General features: G+C 39.7%; 1 protein-coding gene across 3 annotated transcripts in view; it reads right to left on the bottom strand.

The window, feature by feature from the left end:
* LOC128218095 (metabotropic glutamate receptor 2-like) overlaps positions 1–6,138 on the bottom strand; it is a 27,158-nt gene extending 21,020 nt beyond the window's left edge. For 2 of the 3 annotated variants that reach the window (XM_052925634.1, XM_052925635.1), the window contains exon 1: positions 5,768–6,138. The gene's annotated coding sequence lies outside the window, so the exon portion shown is untranslated. Of the gene's footprint in view, positions 1–3,584; positions 3,604–5,767 lie in introns of those variants that run through there. The other variant, XM_052925636.1, reaches the window with a different exon arrangement.
* Positions 6,139–10,369: the final 4,231 nt, after the last annotated feature.

The raw sequence follows: 10,369 nt of genomic DNA on the forward strand, positions 1-10,369 counted from the left end.
GGATGTATGCCGGTGCATAAGTAGAAATAGTTCGTAAAAGTTAAAACAATAACATTATTATTTAATTCTAATGTTTTAACGTGTTATTTATAACTAAGTCCAAAATGATTCCCAGTGACGTGGATTTCATGAATTATAAAGATTCCTAAAAGTAAAGGCTTAACTGCTAAATTGAAATTATTTCTCGGTCTGCATACAGCGTAGTGTTAATTATTCTAACATTGTAAACCGTCCAGGGCGAATTACACTTAATCGGAAGTGCCTACTCATTGCCTCATTTCTTTAAGTTGACACATGACAGTGAATCAAAGCATGGTTATACCATCTCAAACCAGTGGCTAATTTCCATATTGAAGCTGAACGGTTTGTGATTTCAAAAAAAAGGCTAAACATGCGGGATCTACTTAATCTACTTTTTATTCGTATTCACCGATAACTCACCGAATCTGATGACTTTATCGAATACATAGTGGTTACGTTCAACCAATATATTTTTCTTACAAGAAAAGATTTTTTCTTACGCTGTTTAATGTTTAGTACATACGTGGAACATTCTCCCTATATATGGAGTTAAGCATCGTGAGGCACTAGAAATCAATGGTATTTATTATGTAATTGGTCAATGGTCGATAAAACGTAAACGGGGGTTTGTCATTCATTAGTTTGTGACCGCCAAAGTTATATTCTAACGAAAATGGCCGAGATGCTCCGACTGCCCTAATTCTGGTCGCATAACGACAATACCGTGTTTGCTCAGAAATCTGACCTTGCGTAGAGGTTGTTGATATGTGTGTCTAAAAACCTTTTTTTTTTGCAATTGAGCATAAATGTATTTATAGTGGTATATGAAACATGAGATAACGAAACGTTTGTCTATTCTTAGCAAAAAAACAAACTCCTCAGCATCCAAGGTCAAGGCTAAGGTCATTTTGATAATACAAGAAACGTATAGAAAGCGTGAAAAACACACGGTATTTGAGACATCTGAAGGCAGACTAGACCGTATAAATCAAAGTTCATATAAACGCAGACACGGTTTGCTTACACGATTCAATACATTGCCGGATTTCTCTTGGATCGTATTTGCTCAAGTCACATCCCAGAACTGTGGAGATATACTCGCCAAAATTCATTTTTAAACAGGCACTTCTTTCAAACAGGGACAACTCATAACAGAACACCCGGTCGATAAACAGAAACTTGAGAAAATAAAACGTCTTGTTTTCTTATCTATTCCCCGCTATCGGGAATTGGTGCGTTTGTTTAAGTAATAATTATTATCTTACGTTTTGCAGCAAAATACTAGTACTTTTTCTCCTCCAAAATATGTAATTTTCTCCAGCAATTTACATCTCATTCCAATCAATCTTTGTGTGCAATCTCTTTCTAATCATAATCGTGGGAACATTTGTTTTTTGCACATTGTAAGTTTTTGTTACATTAAAATGACGCAGGACAGGTGTGTCATGGTCTTCAAATAGTTTTGATAAATTATAAGAACGCAAATTCATAAACCAATGACATGTGAAATAGTCAGTGCGACCGTTCCGGTCGGGTCAATATCACGGCTTGCCATCTTCTTTTATGACAAAGTAAAAACCTATGACCAAGTTTTACCCTGCCATTTCGTCTTGGAGCGGGTAAGGAATGACACCCACCATTCCAAAACGACCATCTGCAGACTGACACTAAACTATCACTAAAATGTCATCAAACTGATCAAATACTAAGACAAGAAATCGTGCGAATAGTAGTCTTGTATTCCCAAAATTTCAGTAAAAAGGTAAAGCTGGTGTCAATTGAACATGAAAAGGCTGATCAAACAAACATCAATTACAACCAATGACACACGGTACTTTCTTGATCTTCATAACCAATGAAAACGCTTTAAATATTCACCACTTTGTTTACATTGAAACACGTGCTTTAAGGAAAGTGCTGAGATTTTGGTTACCGTATGAACTTAATTACTGTTCATCTGAATTAAGTTATCTAAAATTAATGTACATATATTGATAGGCTGACACAGCATCTGACGGTTTAAGGCCTAGTTTAAGCCTTCTATAAGTGACACCCCCCCCCCCCCCCCAAAAAAAAAAATAAAAAAAAAAAAATAAAAAATAAAAAATCATAATAATAAATAAATAAAAACAACTGTGTATTTGTACACAACCTCTGTTAATTGATCTTAATCGTATTGCCTAATTGTCTTATCAGATCTCCAATCTGAGTATTCTGCTGTGCAGTTTGGGATGTTTCATTATATTAATGGACCCTAAATGGCCCGGAGCCATTAAACCAATACACAGGAAATTAGCCCCTAGCTACTGTGACACCAGTGCAACTAGCAGGAGATGCACAGCAGGGGATTATCATGCCAAACATTCCTTCAACTAGGCCTTTAAGTGATATTCGGTAGCTGAACCTGTGTTTTTCGGATTGTTTTAATATTAACAGAAGGAATCGAGAAAATCAATCTAATTTTTATGGTAAATTGACAATAGTTATATATACATATATATATATATAAATATATTTTATAAATACATATTACACGTACTACACTCCACGTTTAAGAACCTTAATTGGACATTTGATAACCCAAATAAACATTTTCTACAAAGTCACATATGGACAAATTAATTGAATGATGTGTTTATTTTCGGAAAACTTTATCACGTAGATAATTAATCATTAGTACAAAGTTGGAGTTGTCAGTTAGCTGGTGAATAACAGTTAAGAGTTGTTGAAATAGTATATTGCCTGAAACCGTTTTGTAATTACTATTTATCAGGAGTGATTTCTATTTATCGGTAGTGATTGGTAAAACCTGTCATATTTAAAAACAACACACAATGATGCATGGGCAACAGCTGCTAAACATGTTTTAAAATGAACACGCAGTTGAAATCATACATAATGTACTGAATCATAATGATACATACGTTTATATGTGTTTAAATAAAAAAATGCTATGTCATATTCTTCAAACTAAAATCTTAATTAAAGAGACTCGCTCATGATTTTGGACCAAAAATTAGTTTTCCGGGTTATGCATCTGAAAATACTTATTTAATCATTAGTTCAATCTATGATATAAAATTCGAGAAAAAACAACAATTATAGTTTTAAAAAAGTCTTTTGGTTTAAGTGCGGTGCGAACCTACAACAGACAGACGCCTTAATCACTAAGTCACCAGGATGTTTTGACATTTTAGCAATACATTGGGAACATAACTTGATAATGTCAATCAGCCAATCACGCAACAACGAATCGCTCAAAGCCTTTATCAACGCTAATGCAAATTGTGGTCTTCGATGACTATATTTGAGCTAATATCAACATTTGTTGAGGGGTTCCAGCTTTTAGTATCTTATTTTTAACACTCCTCTTGAATTGCCACACATTATATCGTCATACATAAAAAGTGCATTTTACAGAAACTTGAGGGAGTCCCTTTAAGATATTAAAGTTTAAGACAACAATACGAACATGTAAGCACAAAAGACTAACCAATCATGTCCGGTCTTTTCAGTTATTCGGTGCTAATGCTTGTTAAATAATAAAAGCCAAACTTCCTTACAATAGTTCTGCATACACGATATACATTCCGAACTAAAATGGTCCGTAATAAAAGCCAAACTTCCTTACAATAGTTCTGCATACACGATATACATTCCGAACTAAAATGGTCCGTAATAAAAGGTTAAAATTTACCCACGCGTTCAATCTTAAAGCCATTACATCCTAATGAAACACATAAGATATCAAAGATATATCATTTTATCATCTATGGAAAATTTGCTTAAGGCGGAAAAAAGAGATCACGTTTCATTAAAGAAATCACTGAAAATATATGATTGTATCATTTATGCTTTAATGAATCATTTTCGAGCCGTTTCCAGGCTTCACGGTTAGTTATGATACGAATCTTGAATTTAGGTGTTTCAAATTTTAACAATGTTTCGTTTCAAAAATTCAATCGCACGACGGGCGTAATAGCCTTTCAGGAAGGCGTGGTCGGTGCGTCTAAAGCTCGCGAAAAGGCGGGTCGTGCGGGACCGGCCACATGGGAATGGGCCAGACAGGCAGGGGGAAACGGGGTTGCAATCTTGACTTGACTTTCATGACACGGGAGGGGGCATAGGGGAATGGGCCAGACAGGCAGGGGGTAACGGGGTTTAATGGCTTTACTTTCATGACATTGGGTTGGGGCATATGGGTATTGGTCGGACAGGCAGGGGGTACTGGGGTTTAATTCATGACTTGACTCTCACGACATGGGAAGGGGGCACAGGGGTATGGGTCAGACAGGAAGGGGGTAACGGGGTTTAATGGCTTTACTTTCATGACATTGGGTTGGGGCATAGGGGTATTGGTCGGACAGGCAGGGGGTACTGGGGTTTAATTCATGACTTGACTCTCACGACATGGGAAGGGGGCACAGGGGTATGGGTCAGACAGGAAGGGGGTAACGGGGTTTAATGGCTTTACTTTCATGACATTGGGTAGGGGCATATGGGTATTGGTCGGACAGGCAGGGGGTACTGGGGTTTAATTCATGACTTGACTCTCACGACATGGGAAGGGGGCACAGGGGTATGGGTCAGACAGGAAGGGGGTAACGGGGTTTAATGGCTTTACTTTCATGACATTGGGTTGGGGCATAGGGGTATTGGTCGGACAGGCAGGGGGTACTGGGGTTTAATTAATGACCTAACTCTCACGACACGGGAAGGGGGCATAGGGGTATGGGTCAGACAGGAAGGGGGTATCGGGGTTGAAATCGTCTTGACTTTCAAGACACAGGAATGGGGGCAGGGGTTATTGGGTTGAAATCTTGACTTGTCTTTCACGACACGGTAGGGGAGCATAGGGGTACGGGTCAAACAGGCAGGAGTTATTGGGTTGAAATCTTGACTTGTCTTTCACGACACGGTAGGGGAGCATAGGGGTACGGGTCAAACAGGCAGGGGGTAGTGGGTTGAAATCTTGACTTGACTTGCATGACAGGGAATAGGGGCGAATGGGTGTATACACTATTTAAGATTATATAGAGGTCTTTTGATATTTCTTTTTACGAATACACCGACGAGGATGTAATGTGCATACATGTACATACCCTTCAATCGGTAAGAAGTTTGGTTTCGGTTTTATTAACATTGCACGTGAATACCATAAAAATGATTATACAGTTTGGTTTTGGTGAGGAGAGGGGAGGGGTGTCAGGGGATTGGGGGGGGGGGCACGGGGTCAATGATAAAAGAGATTTACCAGTAAATACAATTTTACATGTAAAATAAAATCATATTTCTGTTTAAATGCATGCAATTTCATGCAAACAGATAAAAAAACGTGATAGTTTGTGTTGATATGGTAGAAAACCACCAACACATTCTGAACTTCAGAGAAAAACAATTTCGCAATTAGAACTATTTTAAATATTTTATAATGAAAGGGCGAATGATAAAGAAATTGAATTCTTCCGTACGTAATCAGATCGCTAGATATTTATAGTATAACCGCAAAATAACTCATAATAAAATTGTATAGAATGTAAAATTATGCATTGAAAATATTTGAAAAGAAATGTTATACCGGTTTTACAGCAGTCACTGAAGCGAATATATTATATACAGAGTGGCAATAGCAGTATACTTTCACTTATTCATACATAATCCTAATCGGCATGAAATGCTAATCTGAAAAGCAAACATGACAGAATTAAAATTCTGTATTTTAACTTTTAACAGTTTAACGACTTACCTTAAATCCAATCTGTGTTGATGAATCTACTTCCAAATAACTCCGGCTTTGGATCGAAAGAAAACCAATTTATTTACAGCCTGAATAATAACCGACAACTCGTCGACGAAAATTAGCACCTATATTCCAGTATATACCAATTTGCACACATCTTATACCTATCAACTATGTGGTAATTTCAATGTGAAAAGAAGAACGCAGCGGGTCGTCGGATTTTGTGTGGATAACTCTCCGGTCATGTACAAGACATTGTACAACTAGTATGTCCTCTCCGTCACGGGTGACTGGTTTTTGAAAATAACGGAGCCGTTCACTATTCGATTGTTATCCTAAAAGCTTTACTGTATTTAGAGAAAGTACATGAAGTTGTACATGTATTTTGCTGCGTCAAAATTATGAAGTATGTAAACTATTCAACATTGTTAACACCTTTAGCATTGATTTCTTAGACTATGTTAAAGTTAACAACGTTGTTAACGGCATCATTGTTAACTTTTTAAATTGAACTGGTTTATCATGTACCCATATATCTAAATAAAACAAGCACGGCTGAAACAGTCGTCTCAAATCGTGATAGAAAGACTGCAGATCACGAGTGGGTCCACGGAACTCCCTGAGCTGTACAAGTTAACAACTATGACGTCAACAAGGTTGGTAATTTTAACAAAATCCTCTAACAATCGACCACTGAGGGAAAACACTGGTGAACAGTTTAAAACCATGCACTAGCTTTCGTCAAAGAAAGCAACCGTTTCAACTTTTCGAAAGTTGTGCCAAAAAAACCTTTTGTGCACATACATGTAATCCATGTGTAATCGCTCATTTGAAATGCTATGAACATTTTAAGAAACATAACTCTTGAAAGTATATAACGCCAAATATTGTTTCGAATATGGTTTGATTAGGCACTGGGCGCAGTGATATGAGATTGAGGGCAGTGGTCCTTACAATCAATGGCGCAATAATATGCATGGGGCTGGGCTTCCGGGTTGAGGACAGTGGTCTCGAATGGCGCAATAAAATGCGATCATATGCATGGGGCTGGCCTTCCGGATTGAGGGAAGTAGTCTCGAAATGCGCAATGAAATGCGATCATATGCATGGGGCTGGGCCTCCGGGTGGAGGGCAGTGGTCCCGAATGGGGCAAAGAAATGCGATTACATGCATGGGGCTGGCCTTCCGGGTTGAGGGAAGTGGTCTCGAATGGCGCAATGAAATGCGATCATATGCATGGGGCTGGCTTCCGGGTTGATGGAAGTGGTCTCGAACAGCGCAATGAAATGCGATCATATGCATGGGGCTGGGCTTCCGGGTGAAGGGCAGTGGTCTCGAATGGCGCAATGAAATGCGATCATATGCAAGGGGCTGGCTTCCGGGTTTATAGGGCAGTAGTCATGAATGGCGCAATGAAATGCGATCATATGCACGGGGCTGGGCTTCAGGATGAAGGGCAGTGGTCTCGAATGGTGCAATAAAATGCGATCATATGCACGGGGCTGGGCTTCAGGATGAAGGGCAGTGGTCTCGAATGGCGCAATGAAATGCGATCATATGCATGGGGCTGGGCTTCAGGATGAAGGGCAGTGGTCTCGAATGGTGCAATAAAATGCGATCATATGCACGGGGCTGGCTTCCGGGTTGATGGAAGTGGTCTCGAATGGCACAATGAAATGCGATCATATGCATGGGGCTGGCTTCCGGGTTGATGGAAGTTGTCTCGAACGGCGCAATAAAATGAGATCGTATGCATGGGGCTGACATTCAGGTTTAGGGCAGTGATCTCTAACGGCGCAATAAAATGAGATCGTATGCATTGGGCTGGGCTTCAGGGTGAAGGGCAGTGGTCCCGAATGGCGCAATGAAATGCGATTATATGCATGGAGCTGGCCTTCCGGGTTGAGGGAAGTGGTCTCGAATGGCGCAATGAAATGCGATCATATGCATGGGGCTGGCTTCCGGGTTGATGGAAGTGGTCTCGAATAGCGCAGTGAAATGCGATCATATGCATGGGGCTGGGCTTCAGGGTGAAGGGCAGTGGTCTCGAACGGCCCTATGAAATGCGATCGTATGCATGGGGCTGGCATTCAGGTATAGTTAGGACAGTGATCTCGAACGGCGCAATAAAATGAGATCGTATGCATTGGGCTGGGCTTCAGGGTGAAGGGCAGTGGTCTCGAATGGCGCAATGAAATGCGATCATGTGCATGGGGCTGGCTTCCGGGTTGATGGAATGGTCTCGAATGGTGCAATAAAATGCGATTATGTGCATGGGGCTGGACTTCCGGGTTGATGGAAGTGGTCCCGAATGGCGCAATAAAATGCGATTATATGCATGGGGCTGGCTTCCGGGTTGATGGAAGTGGTCTCGAATGGCGCAAAAAATGCGATTATATGTAAGGGTCTGGGCCTCCGGGTTGAGGGAAGGAAATGGTCTCGAATGGCGCAATTAAATGCGATCATATGTATGGGGGCTAGCCTTTAGGTTGAGGGCAGTTGTCTTCAACGGCGCAATAAAATGAGATCGTATGCATGGGGCTGGAATTCAGGTTTAGGGCAGTGATCTCGAACGGCGCAATAAAATGAGATCGTATGCATGGGGCTTGGATTCAGGTTTAGGGCAGCGATCTCGAACGGCGCAATAAAATGAGATCGTATGCATAGGGCTGCCATTCAGGTTGAGGGCAGAGGTCTCGAATGGCGCGACAGATGGGATCAAAATAATGCAGGTTAGAACTGTTCCCTTTCCTTCAAAGTTTGAAGTTTACAAGTATAATAGTCCGAAAAGTACAGGATTTCTGTTCCAAGTCTCAATTAATTAACAGTCGTGAAATCGACAATCGGCACGAATATGTTTTCGAACTAGCGTGACTTAGAATACAATCAAGAAAAAGTAGTTCCATCATTCCGGTAAACAATAGAAACATTCTTTAAACAGATAATGGTTAGTTTGTGTGCGTAATTCTAATATATCAGGCCATGGTTTGACAAGGGACCGCGGCTCTGCTATGCTGATTGCTGACCTTGGCATTTGTCTCAGAAACACATGCATATTGTATGCTTTGTGCACTAACAATTTAAGTAATACGTAAGCGGATGGAAAAGGCATCACTGGCTATCCAAGGGCCTTAACTCAATAACAAATTCAACCGGAGTACTGGAATCTGCTACTTACAATGTGTACATTGTCATTGCTTACACATTCATGAAGTTTTGTGTATTTTAAGTTTGACATTACCCAAACTAGTTTTTAAACAGCACGTGACAACTACTCCACCATGGCTTTGCTACTACCTCACCTGTTTTCATCGGAAATCAGACACGGTAATTATATGGTAAATTGATGTCTTAAAAGCCTGTGCCCCTTTTCGATAAAGGATCTAAGTCATAAAACTCATAACTTCAAAAAATCTTAAACCTGTAGGAATATCACAGTCGACAAGAAGTTTGTTTTCGTTTCTGAGCTGTGTTTTCAACTTTGATAAGGCTCAAGTTCAATCATTCTCATTCAGGTTTAGTAATGATAAATCTAATCTGTTGAACAGCATCACCACTCTGGTGTACGAGTATGAAGTTCAGTTTTCACAAAATTAAAGATTATCAAATAATGACTCAAAGATAAATTCTTTTTCAGACTAAAATCGGTACTTAAACAGGCCCCTGCTGGAAACAAAACCAGTCCTCCACATAACAAGGAGCCATGATAATGCTTTTAAACGCCTCTGCAATAGTATTCCACCATTGGAAATTCATAAATAAAACGTCTTCAGCCATTACAGAATCTCATCAGTACACACAGATCAAATAGTTTCCCTGAATTACTGCCACAGAGCTTACAATGGTGCAGACAGTTCGGCCATTCATCGTGATGTTAATTACCTCATGTGCAGAATTCTGCAATATTTGGCACCAGTTTACATTGCTTGTGGCAATAGGCAATGTCTGGATGAAACTTGGCACAACCCGGTGCATTGATTAATTGACAAATGCTCCTGACAAAATATCTGCCATAGATCTGCAGTTACAGTTTCAGTTACAAATGTATACGTTTTGGATACAATCTTTTTCAGACAGTAGTAATTTGTAATCAAACCATAGATCAAACCTTTGATTGGAATTATCCGAAATAAAAAATAGGTTTCTATTCAATGTTCCTGACCAAATTTTAACCCACATAAAAATTATATATCATAAAATGTGCATGTACATAAATTTGAATGGCACAGCCATGCAACATCCTCGAGCTTTGCTTTTGAGACTCGCCATGAGGCTTGAGTCTATGCTTGGTAAGGTTTTAGCCTAAGAGTGACGGAGGCTCTGAGCAATATGTGCACCCTTCTGCTTTTATGTAAGTTAATGCTTAAACCTACAAATAATTGTTTGTTAAGGGTCACATCCCCAAAATTACTAAATAGGAATTTTATTTATTTTTTCAAATAAATGCATGTACATTGTATAGTTTGATAGTGTTTGGGCTAAAGTGTTATGGAAGGGTGTTCAAACCTGTCCCTTTTTTGGTAGAACCCTTCTGCCCTCATGGAGACCAATATGGGCAACATCTGCCTCCATAGAATGAAATGCCTAAGACTGTCACATATTTAAGTA

The sequence above is a fragment of the Mya arenaria genome, chromosome 14 (assembly GCF_026914265.1).
Source record: "Mya arenaria isolate MELC-2E11 chromosome 14, ASM2691426v1".
Taxonomy (NCBI): Eukaryota; Metazoa; Mollusca; class Bivalvia; order Myida; family Myidae; genus Mya; species Mya arenaria.